Consider the following 26,675-nt stretch of genomic DNA (forward strand, 5'->3'; position numbering starts at 1 on the left):
GTTTCGTTTTTGAACGTACAATATACTCCCTCCTATCCTTTCTAGTTTACATATAAGTTTTATGTGTAGTCAAAGTATCTCTACTTTGATAAAAAAAGTATCAACATTCAACAACGCCCAATCAATATTGTTAGATTCGTACGTACTCCTAGATTTGTACTCGAGATGGTTTCCAATTTGTTTTCAACCACGTGAATGTGCTTGTTCTCGCGCATGCTCTTCCTACTAGGATTTCGCCACGTATAGCCAGTCCAATAGTAACTTTTTTAAGCTCCCTGTCCAATAGTACTAGTGGAGTACTGACAACATCTGTACTAGAGTATGCAGTGCTCATAGTTGTACTCCCTCCTTCCATTTATATAGGGCCTATGTGGAGGAGAGAGATGTGAAAAAGTAAGGGGAGTGAGCTCTCATGCAAGAGCCTAGCTATATACGCATTCCTAGTTAAATACGTACAATAAATATGAAGAAAGAGATGGAGAGGAGATGGAAAAAAGTACTAATACAATAGCCAACCTTATAATTTTTTTGCGGGAAATAGCCAACCTTATAGCCCACACTACTGTATGAGTGCATATAATAGATGATGGCTATAGATGACATGGCAGTTCCTTATAGCCATCGACTGGCTATATTATTAACCATGCTCTAATGCGTTTTTCAAAACCGCATTTGACTATTGACAAGATTAATAGTACATGAGATGTATAATGTGAAAATTATATCATTGGAAGCTCCTTTCACATACGTATCCCTGCCTTACCCTCCCTTTCGGTCACTTACTGGCGGACCCCATGCTTGCTAGGCCCCGCATGTCAGTTACTCAATGGGTTCGGCCACGTCAGGGGATCCTCATCCGTAGTATACTCCCTCTGTTTTTATTTACTCCGCATAAAATGACGCGGGCGGGGGAGGGGGAGGACGTCGGTTTGCTCTCAACTGCGGTCCCACAAGCGAGCGAAAACGCAAGACGAAGCGCGTTCCATTCGGTGAGCGACGTGGAGGGTCCAGCGTGCCGGGCTGCAACGCGAAGGCGACAAGAGCGATGTACAGTCAAAACCGATTGACCGGTCGTCACCGGAACCACTATTCACACCAGAACCTTCGCTGCTCGGCCTACGCCAGCCACTGCCCTAAAACCACACCTAATCTCCAGCCCCTTCCCCCACCTTTCGATCCCCTAGCCCGCATCAAGCGTCCCCTAGTTCGCCGGAAAGCCATGGTGCGCCGCAAGATCACGTACTACAAGATGCTGACGCCGGAGCGCCGCGCAGAAATCGCGGCGGCGGTCGGCGCCAGAGACCTCCGTTCCCAAGCTCGCTTTGCGGCGGGCCAATCCCCGAGTTCTCTGGAGCCAAGCTACGAGGAGGAGGAAGCCGATCCAATGTTCATGGCGGAGGTCGCGGCGCAGAAGGCCCCCGATGGGTATGAGACGATGGACGTCGACTTCGTGCCGGCGTCCGAGTCCCCCATGGTGCAGGCGGACCAGCGGTTCAACCTGGCGATACTAAAGGAGGACCGGGAGGCAGAGGCTCAACTCGACGCGGAGCGCGCGCATGCCGCTGCCATCGAGGCTCTCCTGCAGGCGGAACCGGATGTCGTGGATGTGAACCGGGCGGCGGAGGCTCAACTTGAGGCGGAGCGCGCGGATGCCGCTCCATCGAGGCCCTCCTGCAGGCGGAACCGGACGTCCTGGACTTGAACGGGCGGCAGAGGCTCAACTCGACGCGGAGCGCGCGATGCCGCTCTCATCGAGGCCCCTGCAGCGGAACGGACTCCTGACTGACGGGCGGCGAGGCTCGATGACGCGGAGCGCGCGGATGCCGCTGCCATGGGCCCTCCTGCAGCGAACCGACTCCATCGACTTGAACGGCGGTGCTCTTGTCCGTGCAGAGCGCCCGCACGCTCCGCGTGAACGAGTAGCTGGAGGCCGAGGACAACCACGGTGCGGAGACACACGTCGGCAGCTACGGCTGGTTCGCGCCGGCAGCCAAAGACGACGAGGCCGTCTCGTTCCGCGAGCAGTGATAGTTTTCTTTATGTTGTTGTTTTTATGGATCTTTTGCTGTGTAGAAAACATATATTGTTATGCAAGTCGCCTGACTGGGTCAGTCTACCATTTCAGGCGGTTGGATGAATATCCTACGTCTCCTAACCCTTCTTCCTCACCTCTTCTTCTCCCCAACAGACCACCGCACGGGCCGTACGGATACTCCCCAACATGCGGTTGGATAAACATACTCTATGAATGAAAATTATGTGTCAGCGGCAGGATGGCTTAGTTCGGTTTGTTCACATGCGACAGCGCGTGTCAGTGAGGGTGCGTTCCCTTGGTTGGGTTTGCGGCGTGCAGGAGCGACTGTGCATGTGAGGGTGCGGTGCGACCGCGGCGTGCAGGAGCGACCGTGTGAGGGTGCGGTGCGACCGCGACAGCCGTGCGCAAGTGTACCTCCTTTTCATTTTGAAAACTTTAGGCAAGCTTGGCAAAAATGTGTGGCGAAGTATGGCAATGCAAGGCCTAGACCCAAACAGGATAAGTACGTAGTACTACGTACTAGGAGTACTAGTGTTAAAAAAGAAAGGCGGGGTTTTCCTTCGCGGGATTAATCGATACAAATCCTCGTTTCACGTGTCAATTAATGCGTATTTTTTCTCCAAAGCCCAAAGAGCTAACCATCTCACTCCTCATCGCTTGATTAATGCAGCGCCATGCAAACCAACCTTCTCACTTCCGCATGCATGCAGGGGATATTAATGTCCTTGGTTGCTAGTACGAGGCAAACCCCATCAATTTTGCCTCGATTAGTGTTAGTGGCCTTTTGCAAATTGTAATTTTGATATACTGGCCTTGTGTACAAAAAAATGGAGGTAGTAACTATATTTGACTTCCTTCCCCATTGCGGTGACGTCGACGATATCTCGAACGTTGTGGTTTGGCGAAGTGCGTTCGACGGAGAACACCATTGAGGGAGACCACGGTAAGTCGTTCGCAAGTGCCGCCTGCAAGCCGAGACAACCGCCTTATTTGCATCCAGGAAGTCCGTTGAACCAAAGGACGCGTAAATGTACTAGTACTACTCGTACACAATAGCGTCGTCCGTCCAGCTTAGTGCGGTGAGATGGTTTCTCGAAGAAGACGATGGAGAAGCGGAGTCAGCGAAGAGTGAAATGATGGTTGCTTCGTCCGTGCTTTGTGATTTGACGCCTCACTGCTTTGTGATTTGTGATAGAAGGGACAGGGGAGTAGACTCTGTCCTCTATACTGTACATGCGTCCAAGCACGGGAGAAAGAGGAGAGACGTTGCATTTTTCTATTCCTTCAATCAATCAATCAGGGAGCTTCGGTTCCATCCTTTTGGCTTTGGCAACACCGTCCACAATGGTTCCCACGATGCCAAAAGCTATTTTCACATTTGGCTACACATTGTGGATGCCCTTAACCGTACCACTTGGTTTTGCTCCTGTGTGCTATCTATACAAATCTCAATTATATTGATCTAAAAAATTATAGAATCAAGATTAGTAAAAAGGAGGTGATTTTGCCGCGCGGATGGCGGGGGAGGTTTCTTATTTTTAGAGGACGTTGTCCTGGCGGTTTGCTAACATGCGGTCCCACGTGTCAGTGCTTTACCAAGCCGATCCGCTTCCCACATGAGGCAGAACAACGGCAGAAGCAACACGTGGTTAACTTGAAGAAGATGAGGGAGAAGCGGATTCAGCAACGAGTGAAATGATGGTTGCTTCGTCCCTCCAACTTCTTTTTTAGCATTATTACTTCGTCCCTCCAACTTAACTGCGGGAAAGGTGCAGCTTTGTGATTTGACGCCTCATTGCTCATTACTACGCCGGCGCCATGACTGGGTGCTTCACCCCGGCTGCTCTGCACTGTATTCCGGTATGGCACGTGGACCCGGTAGCTTGATGCCCCACATGTCGGCGAAAGGGACTAGAAGATTTATGAAAGCGAGCGCTCCACTCTTACGACGGAGGAGTACACGACACGACGGCCCAGTGAACTGTCACTTGTACTGTATATAGTACTATAGTTTTGCTGTTTCGCACGATCCATCGATACAAACCCGATTAAACAGGAAAGGGCGGGATTTTTCCCGCGCGGTATATGATACTGGCCATACATTTCAAAGGCAATTTTAATGTATGCAAACTGAATAATTAAGTAACAATATGATATCTAGTAAAACTAAAAACACATATGATTTATTGTGTTAGAGTGTAGTAGTAGTGCTGTATTGCATAGTTGTTAGATGTAACATGCGAGAACGTGTAGAGATGTAGTTTTGGAGGGCCTACAGAGAGAAAAGCGTAATACGTTCACCGAACTTCAGAATAAGCTGATTACGGTCACTATATACGTTTTGCGGTGATTATACGGTCACTTGCTCACGGTTCAGCATCGGATTGCACTCTGTTGACCGGCCAAATAGTCTGCGTGGCACCATGTTGACTAGTTAAATTGACCACGTTCCTTGTGGGTCCCACCTGTCAGTTCGCATAGGGAAAAGGTCAGATAAACACAAATTTACGCAGGCGCGACAAGACTCCACCCCGTGCGCGGGAATCACCTGGTTGTGTATGTGTCTGTCAGGGCCTGATGTGTGCGCATGCACGTGTAGGTTGAGCACTTGAGCGTGAGAGTGTGTGTTGGTCGTGTGGTGTACTGGTGTGTGCATGCATGCGTGCGTGTGTGCGTGTGAGTGTTGCGTGCGTGCGTGGCTGCGTGTGTACGTGTGAGTGTTGCGTGCGTGCGTGGGTGCATGTGTTCGTGTGAGTGTTGCGTGCATGCAGTTCGTGTGCATGCGTGCGTGTGTGTATAATCACCACACCAGCTCCTGTGTGTTAAAACAGACGGCTCAGCATACCAATACAAGGCCACCTTGTCCGCTGTGCCCGCGGTCATGACTTCGAACCACCGTCCAATATTTTTTTGTCGTTTGTTTTCATTCTTACTAGCAAGATGCCCGTGCGTTGCACGTAACATCAAGATGCATTTGTATGACTAGTTTATCTTGTGAGAGAAAAGGATGAACGAGGGAAGGCCTTATTTGCAAATGTGGAGAGGTGTGTGGGTACCTTTTTGCAAAATTGTCATAGTTTCTTTCCTATCCGTCAGATATAAATCGGACGGCCTATATTGCAGGATGGCAGGCACACCATCATCACCAACTCTGTTTTTTATAAGAGTGTATTTTATCCCTACTCTTATAAAAAGCATAGTCGGTGATGATCGTGTGCCTGCCATCCTGCAATATAGGCCGTCCGATCTATATCTGACGGATAGGAAGGAAACTATGGCAATTTTGCAAAAAGATACCCACACCCCTCTCCACACTTGCAAATAAGGCCTTCCCTTGTTCATCCTTTTCTCCCACAAGATAAACTACTCATACAAATGCATCTTGATGTTCCGTGCAACGCATGGGCATCTTGCTAGTATTTTATAAGAGTGTAGATGTAGAGTAGATACAAGCCGACAGGTGGGCCCGATGGTAGTGAGATAATGTGATGCAACACTAGAGGTGCCACGTGGAGCGTTTAACTGGTCAACTAGTCGTGTCTTGAGCAAATACAGAGTTGTACGGTGAGCCCGTGACTGTATAATAACCACAAAACGTAAATGGTGACCGTAATGAGTGGATTCTGAAGTCCAATGTACGTATCGTGCTTTCGCTTCAAATACAATGATCGTCACTGTATATATCGCGAGAGAAAGATGAAACATGCGTGAATGTGCTGGGGGCTTACTTTTAGAGGACCTGGAGATAGTTTGTGTGCGTACGTGAAAGGGGCGTAGAGGGGGGGTATGCGATGGAGAGAGAGATGCTCTTCGTTTCTCTTTATTATGACTAACTTTATATATAGTATAAAAATATACAAATTCACAGTGCGGAATAAATATCATTGTGGGCACCATGCAATGCAAGCGTTCATACTCCTCCATATAACTTTGTAATGTTGTATATATGTAGAAATTCTAAAATATTTTTTTGGCCACACTTTATTCAAAAGGAATGTTGTATGCGAAATAAACGTGAAGAGAGGGCTTTTTAGATCAATGGGGTACGTGATGTAACATGTGTGAATGTGTAGTTGATGCATTTGGCAGGGCCTAGAGAGGTATGTGTGTGTATTACGTATTCGAGAGAGGCATGGATAGAGGGGCCGACAGGGGGGCGTGGGAGAGATAGCACGAGAAATGAGAGTGGTCTAGAGAGAGAGACGAATATGACGTCACGGCGAGAGATTCCCTTGAGTGTGTATATGCAAGGGGGGAGTGGATAGAGGCACCAGGAGAATATATTTTTTGTGTGTGGTGTCTGTGTTGGTATGTGTGGGTGTGAGAAGATAACGAGACGTGGGGGCAGAGGGTGTGTCACCGCGTGAGGTCCGGTGGGTCGAGGTGAGGCCCTTCGTTCGGTTCCGTCCTGCGCCACATTGGTCGGCCCGTGACGCATTTAGGGAGACCCATGGATGACTAGTCGTACAAGACAAAGATAGCATAATTGTGAAGGACTCTATGTCCACTGACAAAGCCGGCTAGGATTTGTAACCCTAGGTTCTCGGACTAAGGTAACCCCTTTATCTCTGATATTACTATTCATCCAACCTAACTTTAAGGGGCATCCTACAGAATGCTCTGCTAGAATCATACTCGTCGATTAGGAAGAGAGGTGTGAGACAATGCGTGAGAGACAGGCCTAAAGATAATGTGCATACAGGAGACACGTAGGCAGGTCTATGTATATAGAAAGGGTCGATGGGGATTGTGCGTGTGTATGCTTGCGAGAGGAAGAGTGCTTGTGATAAAGGTTAGTGAAAACAGTCGTAAATGGTTACGAGAGGGAGGGAGGGTTATATCGAGAGCATGTGTGCGAGAAAGACACCTCGGGAGAGAGTGTGTGAGCATGTGTGAGAGACCACCGATGGAGAGTGAAACTACACGTACAAGACTGCTGTACACATTGATTAAAGATATAAATTGTATCCAAATATTAGGATGGGATCATGATATTTGCAATTCGCGTAAGGAACGGTCATTGATCCATCAGACATCTAGATTCTATCGAATTTGAGCATGTCTATGTTATTATTCGACACAATTGATCCACATAGTTAGTATTTTGAACTCCAGACAATGCATCGCTTTAGCAATCGAATATAAACGTGAGTATAGTTCATGTTGTGTGTGTAAAGCACATTATACATACGAAAGTTACACAATGAACATTATAAATAGCTACCTATGAACTAGCATACATTTGAATTCAACTTAAGGTGGTTTAAAAAATCGAATTCAACATGAAGTCCATTCAATTATTTGAATTTGATATCATGGCATTTGTAAATCATACCTAAATTATGGGGGCACCAATCTTTGCTCTGATTTTGTACATAATAGCATATGTAGTCGTGTACAAAATAGATTCTAATTTAGCTCCTCCATTCCAAAATAATCGTAGTTATAGGATTTTCAAGTGTCAAAATTTCAAAAAGAAGCGGATAATTTAATGAGGTTTTCAAACATACAAGGTCAAATTTAACGTTGTCTATTTAGGTCAATCCTCAAAGTTCAAGAGTACTCTAAACGTGAATGCTTGTGTTTCAAAATTTCGAACGAATTGCCAAAAGAGCCTCTACTCGCCCGAAACCGCGTGAGACCAATGTTTGGTAGTACAAGGAAATTACTTTTCTAATAACTCCGACCCGTGAAACCTACCGGCCCGACGTCCAAAGGTCTAAACCGGGGTAGGTTTGTAGCTTCATCTAGACGCCACGCAACCGCCTCCGAAAAACATTCATACACAATGGCCGCCTAAGCACACATGCGCGCGGCCGAAATCGCTCCCGCCCACTATTTGGGACACCTGGGATTACCATCCTACCCCCGACCCGCAGTAGGTCCAAATTTAAGAGGGGGGCAAAGTTTGTACTTTCCCCAAATTTCAAACAAGCGCGTCCCATCTTCTGTTCAAAAAAGCCAAAAACAAGCGCGTCCCAGACCGAAACATGGTTCTCCCCCTCCCCCCCCCCCCCCGCCCACCCGTCCGATTCCCCATTCGTACTCCGTGGGCGCAAAAACTACCTCTCCACCAGCCGCGAAACCCCGGCGTCCTCCGTCCGCCACCCCATTCCACCCATCAACCGCCGCCCTCCTCCATCACGCCGGAGCCGATACCCCGACGTCGTCGTCCACCGCAACCTCAACCGCAACGCCCTCCACGGCTAGTAGTTGAAGCCGAGGCCGAGCCGTCCGTACCCGAGCCAGTTCAACCACGCCGTCCTGCGCCTCACCGCTGCCGCTCCAACTTCGCCACCCTCCACCGCACCGGAGTTGTTCCTGCTACGCCGTCCTTCGCCGCCTCGGATCTGCTTCCCCTCCGCCGACATACGGCCACGGCAACACAGTCAACAATTTGGCCATGGGTTCGTCCAAGCCTGCACCCTCCAGAACATCGGTTTCCCCGGCAAAAAGAAGAAGATCGGCGCGACATGTGGAGGCGACCACACCGGCAACCGAAAATGGTACTCCTCTTCCCTTATTCGTGCAAATCTTACGTGTCTGCTTGCACGGTATTCATCCCACAGAAGACACTAGTTGACCGCTTCTTCTTGATACTAGATGTTCCTAGTAACTCGCGATGCACAAGGTTTCTCCTCATATACTATTTCACCTTAGCTAGAGGTCCGTCGCCCCCCTGAATTTCAATTCCTGGTCAGTTGATTCCCAATTAACGGAAGCATTCCCCGGCGTAACAGGCGCTAGTCCGCCTATTACGCCGGGGAAGCAGCGCCTCGGTGTTTATCTTAGGGGCGTGTGGGGCCTAGAGCTACTGGCGCCCGATCTGGAGGTCGGCCGGGATTAAAGGGATGGCCTGGGGGCGCTGCCAAGCACGGCGGTGGTGTGAGGTCGAGGGGAGGGCGGGGCGGCGGAGGCAGGGGTCTGGGCCGGTGGTCGCTGGCGGTTCGAGAAAGATCGTCAACAGTGACTGGCGGGAGGTAGACGAAGGCCATCTGCCCGTTCCTTATAGATCGGACGGTTCATTAAAAAAATCGACTGACCTATTTATTTTCAGTCGACTGTTATCTTGATATGACCACATGTGGTGGTGTGCTGGAGGAGTACCTGCATTTCCTGTGCTCATATATTACAAAATCATATGGAGTAGAATCTAATTTTGTTTGCCATGCAATGTTGTAGAGCTATCATATGTCTCCTGTCATTTATTTTTCAGCCACCTGCTATCTGCTACTTTTACAGTGCACTAGTTCTGCACACACTTCACCCATACTCTCACTATTGTGTTTTTATGCAAGGGTATTTCAGACTCTGCCTATGAGAGAAGCAGAAAAGAAAAGAGAGAAGTCGCTCCAGCGTCGTACGCGGTAAGCCAGACACGTTTCAAGCTATAAAGGGTGCAGTGTCAGCAGATGGAGACGGTAAACGTAGCTCTGGAGTTGATGACCTCGCTCGCAATGAACCACCATCCCAGGTGCTTGCTTTAACTTCGCGGTGTCATATGTGGTTGCATGTTCCATATGGTGTCTAGCTTGTATTCGAAAGGCCGAAGTCGGTCTTTATTAAGATAAGGAAAGATATTTTTTACATGAACCACCATCCCGTGAGCACCAGAAGACAAATAGCTAGTCAGGGCACTGGCCGAGCCAGTGACAAGCCCAGCAAAGAGAGGCATCACCTGGAAGCCAACTAAAAAGCCGCGATGGTGGCGAAGCAGCCCGCCTCCCACCAGGCTCTCAGGTCCTAGATGATCATGCTCACCACTCCAGCCGGATGTCTAGCTTGTATTGCTTCCAATTTGGTTAAATTGCATCTGCTTAGCTTACACATTATACCTTTGAATATGACATGCCTTTCTGTTTTTGGTACATACTAGTACATCTGTGTATTAACCATGTTCTTACATCAAACTAATGTTCTTGTGTATCCCTCATCAATCACTTATGATGAGGCAGTCAGGCAAGTGGATTACTCCTCATTTAAAGAATGCAGCGTCAGCCTCCCGACATGATTCTCAAGAAACAGCAAGGCTAGATGAAGATAGTGAACGTAGCTCTGTAGTTGATTACCGCATTTCCCCTACACTAGCATCGCAGGTGCTTGCTCTAACTTGGCAGCGTGATATGTGGTTGCATGTTGCATATGGTGTCTAGATTGTAATTCTTCCAATCTGGTTAAACTGCATGTGCTATTCTGCTTAGCTTATACATTATACCTGTTAATGTGACATGCCTTCCTGTATTTAGTACATAGTACATCTGTCTATTAAGCATGTCCTCACATAAAACTATTGTTTTTTGTATCCCGCATAAATCAATATGACGAGACACCTTCAGTATATGCAGTGTGATATTAGTTGCATCTTTGATATGATTTATAGCATGCGCTGCTTCTAATTTGTTGAAATGCCATTTATGATGGGACACTTTTAACTTGGCAGAGTCATATTGGTTGCATCTTTCACGTGGTGTCTAGCTTGCATTGCTTCTTATTTGGTGAAATGGTTTCTGCTTAGTTTACACAAACAGTTGTGAATATGCCATGCCGTCCTGTTTTTCGTATTATTCCATCCTGGAATCATGTGTTTGCCTTACATCAAAGTAGTGATTGTCAGTATCATGCACGAATGAGTTCTGAAGAGTGAATTTTATTGCTTTTTCTTGTCGGTTTTACTTGACAATTCAAAATCAATAAAGCGGAAGGAAGTTAGCAAGGCAGCGGATGAAGGTGCTCCTTCCAAATGGAGGGCCTCTACAGATTCTACTCCTCCATCCCCCCAAGATGATTTCCAAGACAACACATGCATAGACACTCAACGTAGCTGTGTTGGTGATGAGCACGTCTCCCCTAGTGCACCATCACAGGTGCTCCCTCTAACTTGGCACTGTTATATGTGGTTGCATGTTATGTATGATGTCTAGCTTGTATTGCTTCTAATTTTGTTGAATTTCATCTGCTTACTTTACACATTATACTTGTGACTAAGACACGTGTTCCTGTTTCTAGAACATACAATATCTGTCTATCACACCATGTTCTTACATCAAAGTACATTTGTTCTGAAGAACTAAATTGTTATTCATTTTTCTTGTCGGCTTGACTTAACATGGCACAGAGAAAGAGGAAGCAAGACAGAACGACAGGGAAAGGGAAGCGGAACAATCCTGCAGATTCTGCTGGTACTGATGGTGCAATAGAAGGTCAAAGTCCAGCGGAAAATTGTACCGACAGGGTATCCCATGCTACACGAGCTGCAGAACAAGCCAAATAGAAACAAATGTTGCCACCAAACAAGCAGAGACAACCCTAGTTGTTGCAACACCTTCCACAGTACCACCAGCTGCACGATTTACTCGTTGGTCAACTCAGCTAGCAGCACGTTCCCAAGCTCCCTTGCCACCTGACACTACTTCCGAAGCACTCTTGACACAAGATGAGTTGGCAAGATCAGATGAACTTTGTGAGCTTCAACAGCAAGAAGGTAGTTGCTGGAGTCAAGTTACAGTTGCATGCTTCTTTATATGTAGTCTCACAGTTTGATGTACACTAACACTTCCTATGTTTGTTGTTGGACTAGCACCTAGGCGCAAGAGGAAACAAACATCAGGGATAATGCTCGATAGGTTAACTAAATCTAGAGGAGGAAGAATGGAGATCCGTTTTGAGGCAGGTTTAAAAAGGCCACGTGATGCTACAGAGTCAGCCAAGTTAGTATCAGAGGCAGCGGTTGCTGTTAGGTGTCATGTACGTATCCTCCCAACATGGATTCAGTACAGGAATGACAAAGACGAAACCCAGTTCAACACCTTCCTCGACCATTTATCTGTAAGTATGGTTATGTATGGAAACTAGTAATATCGTCTTGCTCTGTCCAATACTTTCTAGGTTGCTGATAATGAGACTCCCATAATTTTCAACAGATGAGGTTCAAGTTGGATAGCCAAGATGATGCAACCAGACAAGCTTGCACCCATGTTTTCAAGTCTGCTCTGCGACAGTATCGGTATAACTTGAGGAAAACTCACTTTGAAGGCAAGGCTAACAGTGAACTTGCCCAAACATCTCCAGTGGAAAATATATCTGATGAAGACTGGAGAGGCCTCGTTAAACACTGGTCCGATCCGAAGTATCAGGTACATTATATATATATTGTGTTGTGTGTGTGGTGGATCAGATCACATGTTGAAGTCCTATTTACGCATGTGCCACACAAATCTATCTTCTTGTAGGTGAACTGTTCAAAGAACAAGGCCAACCGTACGAAAGTGAAATTCCAACAGACGACAGGATCTCGTAGCTATATTGCACACTGCGAGGCTCTTGTAATTAGCTGTTGTTTCACTCTTTTCGCTGTACCATATTATCAGATCTATATTGACTTGTTCCAAATGCAGAGGAAAGCCCGCAAGGACCAAAAAGTACCTGAACCAAATGCTGTGGAAATCTTCAAGGACTGTCACACCAGCAAGAAGAAGGGCATGACTACACCAGTCAAAGCCGCTGTTGTAAGTCCTTAATCCTCATGCCTTTTAACTACTACTTACTCTGACTTGTGCCTTGAACTGCATGGTTTGCAGCCAATGTCTATTACTCTTTTCAATTTTATACACAATTGTCTTAGCGTATCATTGCACCTTACAAGGTTTAAAAGAGAGGAGTGATGTTCCTTTGATCTTGACCTGTAATCTAGTTCCGTGCTGGACTTGCCCACACAACGTTACAATTGCCTGTTTGTCTGTTCTCAGTTGTTTTGTGATATGAATGATGTCATACTATGCTTACCGTATTATAAACTTCGTCTCTTTATCCTTAGCCCTCAATACAATGTGAAGAAATAGACAATACATTAGCGATGGTACATGGTCATATGTTTGGAACCTGGTTTTATTATGTACTTTGCAATAAAATACAACTATTATTTTACATGGGTTCACCAGAATAAGTTCTGTATATAGACCAAAGCTATTTTGTTTGGTTTTGCTGCCTCCTTAATATCTTCTGTTCTGGTACTACTAATGTAAAACCACAACTTTTCAGCGAGCTATGGAAAAAATGGTGGAACCGCCACCTTCTGAAGGTGGCGAGGCAACTATAACCGCAATGTCAGCTCTTGCTGCAGTGGGTCAGTACCTGTCCACTAACAGTGCCAAAAGCACGTTCCTGCGTAATACTGGCTTGGTTGTTAAGGCAATCTCGTCCAAACTGCCTCATGATCAAGATATGCAAGCTCAAAACAATGTTGTATCTGCGCTCCAGACACAAGTCCATTCCCTAACAGAGACCCTTTGTGAAACAAGGAGAGACATTGTTCGATGTTGTCAAGATATGCATGGTTTTGAAACCAGACTATCAGACATTTGCTATGTTGTTCAGGAGCCTAGGAGAACTGAAGGCGAAGGTTATGGTGCTCCATCGGACAATACAGCATGAAAACGTAACAGTCAGGTCAAATGAACTGAGCTTCTGAACTTCTGGTGGTGCATTTATCTGCTAGACTGTTAACTTTTATGCCAACCTTCCTTTTGTTTTATAGTTGTAATTTGTTTTGGTGCGATACAAAATTTGTTCTTAACGTGCAGCCACCGGCTGAAGAAAATAGCAAGCCATTTTTGTATAGTGTAGGGTGTTCCCTATATTTGCACTGGTGGCGAACTTTGATGCCCACCGGCTGTAGTTAACATGGGCCTCCTACGGGCCGTAGAAACAATGGGCCTTCTAAGGGCCGTAGAAACAATGGGCCTTCTACGTGGCGTAGAAACAATGGGCCTTATACGGGCCGTAGACACAATGGGCCTTCTATGGGCCGTATCATCAATGGGCCTTCTACGGGCTTATGATCGGTTGGCCAAACATGGGCCAATAACAGGCCACATTATGGCCGTAAATGGGCTAGAGTTGAAATCGTCCGTTCATGGGCCGACCATAACGGGCCGTCGTTAATCGGCCGTATTTTGATGACGCTATGAAAACGGCCCAACGTATTAACGGGCCACAAACGGGCCGACTGTAACCACGGGCTGAATTTGGCCCACAAGCAGAAAATGACAGTAACGGGCCGTAAGTAAACGAATGTGGAAATGAGCCCAAGAATAAATGGGCCCCGAGAAGGCCGAAAGATAACATGGGCTGGAAACGGCCCAACGGAATAATGGGCCGTTAATGGGTATAAAGTGATACACTGTTCATTACGGGCCAGTTTCACCACGTGCCGTTAATGGGTATAAAGTGATACACTGTTCATTACGGGCCAGTTTTACCACGGGCCGTTAATGGGCCGAGAGTAATAAGGGCCTCATATGGGCCGAAAGACGTCATGGGCCATACATGGGCCGGAAGTTAAAACGGGCTGGAATTATATTGGACGGCCCAGATGACGCTACTGGGCCTAATTCGGATAGGCCGTAAACGGGCCCTGGGTTAGCGGGCTGTAAATGGGCTATATGCGAACAGGCCGTTAACAGGCTTGCCGTGGGCCGGCCCGCCACCTTTTGACCAAGTCAAACGGGCCGGCCTTTTCACAGGAATGGGCCTCTGTTGGGCCGTGCCACGTGTCGACGTATCATAGGCGCTTTGGGTCCAATGAGTGGATGACATCTGTCCCAACGGTGAGCCGACACGTGTTTCCTCCAGCCAATGATGATTTTACACGTGGAAAATCCCCATTGGTCGGGGCTGTTAACGGGTTATCGGATCCAAAACCGGACCCGATAGCTTAACGACGTTCTGTTACGGTGGATGCCACGTGTCGGTCACCCTTGACGAAAGCACTTCTGTGACGCGCGATTTATCGTCATGGAAGTGGACACTTCCGTGATGATAATTTTGGTAATGTCATGGAACACTTCTACGACAGCACAGGTATGACTATCTTGATTCTGTCATAAATTTGTCATGGATGTACATGCATGACAGAAAACATGACCTACTGTGACAAACACGTATCATCACGGAAGTGTTTTTTTGTAGTGCGTGCCGAGGATCTTGGCAACACATCGTACTACCATGATGAATAGTGATGGATGATTGCAGATGCAAAGGAAGACAACACATTCTCAGATTTCACCTTAGCGATGCTAAGGAAACAAAATCTAGATGTTCGACCGAGAGACATTTAGCACTCCGCTTCTAATGTTCTCCTTGATGTACCAGCTTAACCCGATACCATCCGGTATCTGGAACATCAAGTAAAGGTCTGACTTTGGGAGCTCAAGGAACCCATAAGGAACAACTTATGTACAAAATCATATCAACTCCTCATGGAAGAATGGCCAAATTTCTGACTCATGATACTACAACAAGGGATCTCCCGGATAAGTGTGTTGGCCATGACATCCACTTAATGGTTCAAAAGACCAATATTATAATTCTTGGGTACGTCCCAACCATCATATCTGCCTGAGATTCAGATCTGGTTGGTGTTAGGATATTCCAGACTCGGCATGACTAGAAGGAAAGTTTGCAACACAAATCGACAAGATAACGTTGCGAGATTCTCGGGAAATGGACAATGACAGCAAGCTCCAAAACATGAGCTGGTTCTGCTACAAATCTAGGAACACGCTGTACAAGACAAGCATGACCACATAGTAGTCTTACAATGAAATACTACGGAGTCCAGGTGGGGAACCATCATCGAGGATATCGAAGTTCTTGCACACTTATCGATGAACTTCTTATCCTTGAACAAATCAATCAGTGGTTTGTGTGCTAGGAATACATATGGAATGAAGATGATCAGTCTATCAAACCATAGAATACTTCGCACATGCATGACTGACTTGGGATGATTCCAGAGGAAGCAAAAACAAGCTTTCTCGAATTCACGGTGGCAACTTATATCAAATACACATGAATTAGAGGAAGTCGCTTCTCTCATCCAAACATATACCTCATGAACGAAACACGAAGGCATTGCTTACAAAGTTTCCAACACTAGCTTGATGTTCAACATGAATCATGGAGGAGATATAATGATGTTGATGGGCTCAACAACAAGTCATCGGGATGACCATATAAATGGAATTCCATAATTATGTGAACAAGGACATGGCATTGGTCAGATATAATGGTGTATGCTCGAGGAACAACCGCGAGTAAGACAACATTACAAATATGGTTTGTTTTGCTTTGATTTGACAATAGCCCATACCCAAATCAAAGATTGGATAAGACAACAGCTCCAACAATTGATCACGAGGATCAATCGATGAAGATATCATCTTTCTTCAACGCACAAACACAAACAAAAGATATCCCTTTGAATGAACTGAGTCAGATAAAGCTTTCATCTTCCAACTCTCCAAGTTGTTGTTTGGCTTAACCAACTAGCTCAGGGGTATCCAACACAGATTCTTGGAGAAGGGGTGGTTTACAAGAAACCAACTTGATCACGAACTCAACATAGCGGTCACGTGACAACCTGGTGAAGGAAATATGCCCTGGAGGCAATAATAAAGTTATTATTTATTTCCTTATTTCATGATAAATGTTTATTATTCACGCTAGAATTGTATTAACCGGAAACATAATACATGTGTGAATACATAGACAAAACAGAGTGTCACTAGTATGCCTCTACTAGACTAGCTCGTTGATCAAAGATGGTTAAGTTTCCTAGCCATAGACATGAGTTGTCATTTGATAAACGGGATCACATCATTAGGAGAATGATGTGATTGACTTGACCCATTCCGTTAGCTTAGCACTTGATCGTTTTAGTTTACTGATATTGCTTTCTTCATGACTTATCGTGTTCCTATAACTCTGAGATTATGCAACTCCCGATTACCGGAGGAACACTTTGTGTGCTACCAAACGTCACAACGTAACTGGGTGATTATAAAGGTGCTCTACAGGTGTCTCCGATGGTACTTGTTGAGTTGGCATAGATCGAGAATAGGATTTGTCACTTCGATGGTCGGAAAAGTATCTCCGGGCCCTCTCGGTAATGCACATCACTATAAGCCTTGCAAGCAATGTGACTAATGAGTTAGTTGCGGGATGATGCATTACGGAACGAGTAAAGAGACTTGCCGGTAACGAGATTGAGCTAGGTATTGAGATATCGATGATCGAATCTCGGGCAAGTAACATACTGATGACAAAGGGAACAACATATGTTGTTATCCGGTTTGACCGACAAAGATCTTCGTAGAATATGTAGGAACCAATATGAGCATCCAGGTTCCACTATTGTTTATTGACCCGAGACGTGTCTCGGTCATGTCTACATAGTTCTCGAACCCGTAGGGTCCGCACGCTTAACGTTCGATGACGATCGGTATTATGAGTTTATGTGTTTTGATGTACCGAAGGTAGTTCGGAGTCCCGGATATGATCACGGACATGACGAGGAGTCTCGAAATGGTCGAGACATAAAGATTGATATATTGGACGGCTATATTCGGACACCGGAAGTGTTCCGAGTGATTTTGGAGAAAACCGGAGTGCCGGAGGGGTTACCGGAACCCCCCGGGGAAGTATTGGGCCTTAGTGGGCTTTAGGGGAGAGAGAGGGCAGCAGCCCAGGAGGTGGCGCGCCCCCTCCCATGAGGAGTCCGAATTGGACTAGGGGAGGGGGCGCGGCCCCTCTTTCCCTCTCCCTCTCCCTCTCTTTCCTTCCCCCTTCCCCCTTCCTAGTAGGACTGGGAAAGGATGAATCCTACTCCTACTAGGAGGAGGATTCCTCCTCTCCTTGGGGCGCACCAAGGTCGGCCGGCCTCCCCCCTTGATCCTTTATATACGGGGGCGGGGGCACAAGTTGATTGTTCCAAGCCGTGTGCGGTGCCCCCCTCCACCTTAATCCACCTTGGTCATATCATAGCGGTGCTTAGGCGAAGCCCTGCGTCGGTAACTTCATCATCACCGTCATCACGCCGTCGTGCTGACGAAGCTCTACTGGATCGTGAGTTCGTGGGACGTCGCCGAGCTGAACGTGTGCAGTCCGCGGAGGTACCATACCTTCGGTACTAGGATCGGTCGATCGTGAAGACGTATGACTACATCAACCGCGTTGTCATAACGCTTCCGCTTACAATCTACGAGGGTACGTAGACAACACTCTCCCCTCTCGTTGCTATGCATCACCATGATCTTACGTGTGCGTAGGAATTTTTTTGAAATTACTCCGTTCCCCAACACCTGGTAACACTTCCGAGAAGATATTCGGAAAATCACGAACCACCGATATGGTACTAAGCTCGAGAACAATCTTGCTTTTCGGGGCAAGACGATGTGATCAAGAGAGTGATGGATTGACACAATCCTATCTCATTGATCGAGGAGTGCACCAGGGAAAATGGACTAGGTCGCACGATAAACCTTAGGGTGATGATTCAATAACCAACACACTAAGAATAAGATTATTGTCCATTAACTACCAAGCAACACGGTTGCTAGGAGTTTTGATTTCACACACCATGGTTCACTTGTTGGCATTCCGGTTGCGACAACACGGGACCGAGGAATGAAAAATGATGGCAAGAAGTATCACTGCGTCAAGAATTCATGAGAGATGGTGCAATTCTCATGACAATCCTGACATAAAGGGGGTAATACTCCGAGGTAGAACAGAACAAAAGCTGGATTGGCATTTTGATCTGCGGAATACAACTACTTTGACCAGTCCAAGAAATGGATGAGGTGCTGGGGTTTGTTTCTCCTAATCATTCCGGAATAGAATGGCTTGACGGACCACAAGAATAATAGGCATCGATAACACGAATGCACAACTAGTCCTGACTATCAATTGATAGACAAAGGTCAGAATACAACTAAAGAGAGACAACTCAAAGGAACATATGGTTTTCTGAGTTGCGGATGCATAGATTTAGTATGTCAAACAAGTTCAACATATTTCTTCCGGATAACCTATGCAGAGAGGTAGAACTGGCAGAGTCACAACATAGAATCGAGAACTCATCAAGAGCACTCTGGTTGTGATCTTTCGGTTCAACGAGGAACTTCTACCATAAGTAGTTCATGGTATTTGGAAGAAACAAATACCACGGACATCGAGGTCTAACGCAAAGGTTACTAATATCGTAAAGGAACTAGCAAACACTATCAACATGAAGTAAGTAGAGTGATTCTCGGGTTCAAAAACCCAGGAATAGAATACCTACTAACTAAATAACATCACAAGATGCTTTCGAGAATGATGGCCAGAATCATCACACTAGGAATATAAAGCATTGCTAGATTACTGGGTGGTTCTCTAAGACACCTAGGGTCATAATAATAGCTCCAACATATATGTCGAAGCAACAGAGTACCTCAACTCACTGATTAGTGTAGTAAAACTGGCCCAAAGAAACATCGGGAATGAAAAGAAGGGATTTGCAAATGCATCAGACTATTTAGAAACCTGGGATGACTCAGACAACATAACGGCTGTAAATGCTCAAAAGATTTGAGAAATCCTGCGAAATGGTGGCATAACCACTCAGCATAACAATATCAAGGTTCCAATATCAACGATCAACACACGAGGGTAGTAGGTACTGAGCTGAGACTTGAATCCATCAATCCTATGAGTCTATGGATTAGTAACACGTGAACCTGATAGAAAGATGAGAAGCCTAGTTCTTAACCCCGTAGGAAAGATAGGATGACTCAGATCAGAAGGACATAAGGTATAAGGAGTAAAAATAGCCTTACGTTCCCTTCCACAATCAATTCCTTATATAACTAAAGCATTTCTAGACACGACTTCGACCAGTTTGGCTTGGCAATCCTACAAGCAGTCAGGCTCTGATACCAAAGCTGTCAGGACCCTGATCCTAAGTCACACCGATCTAGCATGTAACACATCATATCACTTTGCGGCCTCACGCACAGTATTCCCACGGGTGCCACCTTACCTGGCCCGGGACCGTTTGCGCCTTTTGGCTCACGTATATGATAGTGTCGCTAGCATCCATATGACAAAGAACCCAGGCCGACATGACTAGTCGTAAACCCAAAGTGGCACTAACTTACAGGGACAGGCATACATGACCCAGCAACGAACGTGTCGGTCATTAGTGAGTGAATCCGGGCTGTAGCAGATGGGCTAACAGGACTCCAGTAGACACAGCGTGACATTTCCCCGAAGGGACAGGCACAGGAACGAAGAAGGACACATGCCGGCCAGTCTAAGTGTTCCGGAGCAGTAGCAAGCTACCATGGCTCAGTGGAAGCAGTAGGAGACATTTCCCGGTAAGAGAGGCTACCAAGGATAAACAACTAGGTTGTCGGATCCCACACATACCAAGCATTTCAAATCATACACACAATATGCTCGATATGTGCAAATACAACATGGCATGACAACAAAACTCTACAACTCAAAGTATTTATTCATTAGGCTCCGAGGAGCCAAGTATTACAAACATGGGTCTCATGACCCAACATACAGAGCATACAAGCAACAAGCGAAAGCATAAACATGTCTGAGTACAGACAACTACAAATGGAAAAGGCTGAGAAGCCTGACTATCTACAAGACCCTCCCAAGGGTACAGGATCGTAGCTGAGGTAACAAGCTAAACGTTGAAGTCCACGCAGAACTACTAGTGAGACTGAAGTCTCTCTGTAAAACATAAATTAAGCAAACATGAGTACAAATGTACCCAGCAAGACTTACATCAGAACTAGCTACATATGCATCAGTATCAAAAAAGGGGTGGTGGAGTTTAACTGCAGCAAGCCAGCTTTGACTCGGTGGCTATCCTGGACTACGACTGCTGGTAACTCTTTTGAGGTGGCGCACACGAGTCCACATATTCACCATATCAATACACCACTATGGATCCGCTCCCATCTCCCTATGAGAACGCCATCCATAGCACTCACGATTATCTTGCGCGTTTTAGAGTATCCACTTTCACTTGTCTATGAACTGTACAAGCAACCCAGAAGTCCTTTACCGCGGACGCGGCTATTCGAATAGATGATGTTAACCCTGCAGGGGTGTACTTCTTCACACACGCTCTCGCCACTTACCACCATGTACACGTCGTGTGATAACCCACAAGTATAGGGGATCGCAATAGTTTTCGAGGGTAGAGTATTCAACCCAAATTTATTGATTCGACACAAGGGAGCCAAAGAATATTCTCAAGTATTAGCAGTTGAGTTGTCAATTCAACCACACCTGGATAACTTAATATCTGTAGCAAAGTATTTAGTAGCAAAGTAGTATGGAAGTAACAGTAACGGTAGCAAAAGTAATATTTTTGGGTTTTATAGTGATTGTAATAGTAGCAACGGAAAAGTAAATAAGCGAAGAACAATATGTGAAAAGCTCGTAGGCATTGGATCGGTGATGGAGAATTATGCCGGATGCGATTATTCATGCAACAGTTATAACATAGGGTGACACAGAACTAGCTCCAATTCATCAATATATGTAGGCATGTATTCCGAATATAGTCATACATGCTTATGGAAAAGAACTTGCATGACATCTTTTGTCCTACCCTCCCGTGGCAGCGGGGTCCTAATGGAAACTAAGGGATATTAAGGCCTCCTTTTAATAGAGTACCGGACCAAAGCATTAACACATAGTGAATACATGAACTCCTCAAACTATGGTCATCACCGGGAGTGGTCCCGATTATTGTCACTTCGGGGTTGCCGGATCATAACACATAGTAGGTGACTATAGACTTGCAAGATAGGATCAAGAACTCACATATATTCATGAAAACATAATAGGTTCAGATCTGAAATCATGGCACTCGGGCCCTAGTGACAAGCATTAAGCATAGCAAAGTCATAGCAACATCAACCTCAGAACATAGTGGATACTAGGGATCAAACCCTAACAAAACTAACTCGATTACATGATAAATCTCATCCAACCCATCACCGTCCAGCAAGCTTACGATGGAATTACTCACGCACGGTGATGAGCATCATGAAAATGGTGATGGAGGATGGTTGATGATGACGATGGCGATGGATTCTCCTCTCCGTAGCCCCGAACGGACTCCAGATCAGCCCTCCCAAGAGAGTTTAGGGCTTGGCGGTGGCTTAGTATCGTAAAACGCGATGAATCCTTCTCTCTGATTTTTTTCTCCCCGAACGTGAATATATAGAGTTGGAGTTGAGGTCGGTGGAGCTCCAGGGGGCCCACGAGGCAGGGGGCGCGCCCAGGGGGCAGGCGCGCCTCCCACCCTCGTGGACAGGGTGTGGGTCCCCTGGCCTTGATTCTTTCGCCAGTATTTTTTATTATTTCCAAAAATAATCTCTGTTGATTTTCAAGTCATTTCGAGAACTTTTATTTCTACACAAAATAACACCATGGCAATTCTGCTGAAAACAGCGTCAGTCCGGGTTCCATTCAAATCATGCAAGTTAGAGTCCAAAACAAGGGCAAAAGTGTTTGGAAAAGTAGATACGTCGGAGACATATCAACTCCCCCAAGCTTAAACCTTTGCTTGTCCTCAAGCAATTCAGTTGATAAATTGAAAGTGATAAAGAAAAACTTTTACAAACTCCGTTTGCTCTTGTAGTTGTAAATATGTAAAGCCAGCATTCCGGTTTTCAGCAAAGATTATGACTAACCATATTCACAATAGCACTTAGGTCTCATGTTTACTCATATCAATGGCATAATCAACTAGCGAGTAATAATAATAAATCTCGGATGACAACACTTTCTCAAAACAATCATGATATGATATAACAAGCTGGTATCTCGCTAGCCCTTTCTGAGACCGCAAAACATAAATGCAGAGTACCTTTAAAGATCAAGGACTGACTAAACATTGTAATTCATGGTAAAAGAGATCCAGTCATAGTCATACCCAATATAAATTAATAGTAATGGATGCAAATGACAGCAGTGCTCTCCAACTGGTGCTTTTTAATAAGAGGGTGATGAATCAACATGAAAGTAAATAGATAGGCCCTTCACAGAGGGAAGCAGGGATTTGTAGAGGTGCCAGAGCTCGATTTTGAAATAGAGATAAATAATATTTTGAGTGGCATACTTTCATTGTCAACATAAAATCCAAGAGATGGCGATATCTTCCATGCTACACACATTATAGGCAGTTCCCAAACAGAATGGTAAAGTTTATACTCCCTGTAACGCCCACGATGCGGCTATATCTCCCACGTGTCGCGGCACGGCTTAGAGGCATAACCGCATAGTGGTTTTGTCGCAAGAAGGGTCATCTTCACACAATCCCTAGATCCAGCTGTTTCCATCCGTCAACACATAACCAAGAAATCTTCGGAAATCGTTTACCTCAACCTTCGAAAAACATCTGTTATACGAGTTATGGCAATACTCCCGAACTCCCGCCCCAGTACTGGGTGGCGTCGAGGTGATCTCACCAACAACTGCATAAAAGAGATTTCGATGTCAGCGAAACTCAGGTATTCCAGAACTGCAACGATAAAATTGTGACGACAACACCTCGGAGCTCAACTCCCCGGGACACTGCCACAACCCCAAAATGACAGGAGGCACCAAGAACAATGTTCTCGTCACAAAACCATCGGAACGATTCCAAGATACCCGCGTGATCCTAAAAAAACTTTTTAGTGAAATTTGAGGAGAGAATAGTCAAAACTTCTACGTCAGGAGACCTCACCAGAGCGACGAAGGGACTGAGGAGTAAAAAGAATCCTACTCTCCGATATATATAATCCTAAGACTCAAAACAGTTTTGTTCTAGACTCAACAACGCTAGCGATTCGATCAAGCAGGGGGCTCCTAAGTCGGGGATGGCTCTGATTACCAACTTGTAACGCCCACGATGCGGCTATATCTCCCACGTGTCGAGGCACGACTTAGAGGCATAACCGCATAGTGGTTTTGTCGCAAGAAGGATCATCTTCACACAATCCCATGTAATGAACAAGAATGGGATAAAGAGTTGGCTTACAATCGCCACTTCACACAATACATAAATATAAATCATACATCATCCAAAATACAATCATATAGACCGACTACGGTCAAAATCCAGATGAAAACAAGACAACCCCAAATGCTAGATCCCCGATCGTCCCAACTGGGCTCCACTACTGATCATCAAGAAAAGACACATAGTAACGACCACGTTCCTCGTTGAACTCCCACTTGAGATCGACGCCATCATCTGCACTGGCATCGTCGGCACCTGCAACTGTTTTGGTAGAATCTGTGAGTCACGGGGACTCAGCAATCTCACACCCGCGAGAGCAAGACTATTTAAGCTTATAGGAAAGGATGGTGTAATGAGGTGGAGCTGCAGCGGCAAAAGCATATATGGTGGCTAACTTGCGCAAATGAGAGCGAGAAGAGACCATCAACTGCGTGTGTAGCCGTGATGGTCTCTTCTCGGCGGAGTCCGGGAAGTGAACACGGTCTGAGTTATGTATGACGTAAGTAGGTGTTCAGGATCACTTCTTGGTCATTGCTAGATGATGTCCGTTCCGTTGCTTCTCTTCTCGCTCTCATTTGCGCAAGTTAGCCACCATATATGCTTTTGCCGCTGCAGCTCCACCTCATTACACCATCCTTTCCTATAAGCTTAAATAGTCTTGATCTCGCGGGTGTGAGATTGCTGAGTCCCCGTGACTCACAGATTCTACCAAAACAGTTGCAGGTGCCGACGATGCCAGTGCAGATGATGGCATCGATCTCAAGTGGGAGTTCGACGAGGAACGTGGTCGTTACTATGTGTCTTTTCCTGATGATCAGTAGTGGAGCCCAGTTGGGACGATCGGGGATCTAGCATTTGGGGTTGTCTTGTTTTCATCTGGATTTTGACCGTAGTCGGTCTATATGATTGTATTTTGGATGATGTATGATTTATATTTATGTATTGTGTGAAGTGGCGATTGTAAGCCAACTCTTTATCCCATTCTTGTTCATTACATGGGATTGTGTGAAGATGACCCTTCTTGCGACAAAACCACTATGCGGTTATGCCTCTAAGTCGTGCCTCGACACGTGGGAGATATAGCCGCATCGTGGGCGTTACACTCCCCCTCCACCAACAAACATCAATCCATGGCTTGTCTGAAACAACGGGTGCCTCCAACTAACAACAGCCCTAGGGGAGTTTTGTTTGCAATTATTTTGATTTGATTTGCATAAAGCATGGGACTGGGCATCCCGGTGACCAGCCATTTTCTCGTGAGTGAGGAGCGGAGTCCACTCCTCTTGAGAATAACCCGCCTAGCATGGAACAAACAGACAACCCTAGTTGATACATGAGCTATTCGAGCATACAAAGCAGAATTTCATTTGAAGGTTTAGAGTTTGGCACATACAAATTTACTTGGAACGGCAGGTAGATACCGCATATAGGAAGGTATAGTGGACTCATATGGAATAACTTTGGGGTTTAAGGGATTGGATGCACAAGCAGTATTCCCGCTTAGTACAAGTGAAGGCTAGAAAAAGACTGGGAAGCGACCAACTAGAGAGCGACAAAAGTCATGAACATGCATTAAAATTAATAAACATTGCGTGCAAGCATGAGTAGGATATAATCCACCATGAACATAAATATCGTGAAGGCTATGATGATTTGTTTCAACTACATGTGTGAACATGTGCCAAGTCAAGTCACTTGAATCATTCAAAGGAGGATACCACCCTATCATACCACATCACAACCATTTTAATAGCATGTTGGCACGCAAGGTAAACCATTATAAACTCCTAGCTAATTAAGCATGGCATAAGTAGCTATAATCTCTAATTGTCATTGCAAACATGTTTATTCATAATAGGCTGAATCAGAAATGATGAACTAATCATATTTACAAAAACAAGAGAGGTCGAGTTCATACCATCTTCTCTCATCTCAATCAGTCCATCATATATCGTCATTATTGCCTTTCACTTGCACGACCGAACGATGTGTATAATAATAATAGTGCATGTGCATTGGACTAAGCTGGAATCTGCGAGCATTCAATAAACAGGAGAAGACAAGGCAATATGGGCTCTTGGTTAAATCAACAATAATGCATATAAGAGCCACTTTATCAATTTCATCATGGTCTTCTCCTATCAACCCCCAAGGAAAAGAAAAGAAATAAAACTATTTACATGGGAAAGCTCCCAACAAGCAAAAGAAGAACAAGAAATCTTTTTGGGTTTTCTTTTAATTATTACTACTACAGCAAGGAAAGTAAACTAACTAAAAGCTACTACTAATTTTTTGGTTTTTCTTAAAGTTTTTCAAACACACAAGAAGAAAGCAAGAAAAAGGAAATAAACTAGCATGGATAGCACAATGAAAAAGTATGAGCACCGACAACTAGCAATGAGTGTGTGAACATCAATGTAATGTCGGTGAGAAATACGTACTCCCCCAAGCTTAGGCTTTTGGCCTAAGTTGGTCTATTACCACGGCTGGCCTGGCGGATATCCGAAGTTGTAACTGGGGTCGTACTGAGACGCAACGGCTATTGCATCATGGGCTGCAGCTTGGAGGCGAGCTGTATCAGTCCTCCTCTCGTACTCGTTCGCCTCCTCCCTAGTTATAACATGTCTCCCTTTTGTCTGAAAGTCAAAGAAAGTAGGAGCAGGGAGAGCGACGTGATAGGTGTGTCGTCTGTCAAAGATTAGTCGGTACTAGAGGAACTGATCGTTCCTCTCAACAAACTGATGACGAACCATAGCCTCATAATCTAAATAAACAGGA

This window comes from Triticum aestivum, chromosome 5D, assembly GCF_018294505.1.
Source record: "Triticum aestivum cultivar Chinese Spring chromosome 5D, IWGSC CS RefSeq v2.1, whole genome shotgun sequence".
Taxonomy (NCBI): Eukaryota; Viridiplantae; Streptophyta; class Magnoliopsida; order Poales; family Poaceae; genus Triticum; species Triticum aestivum.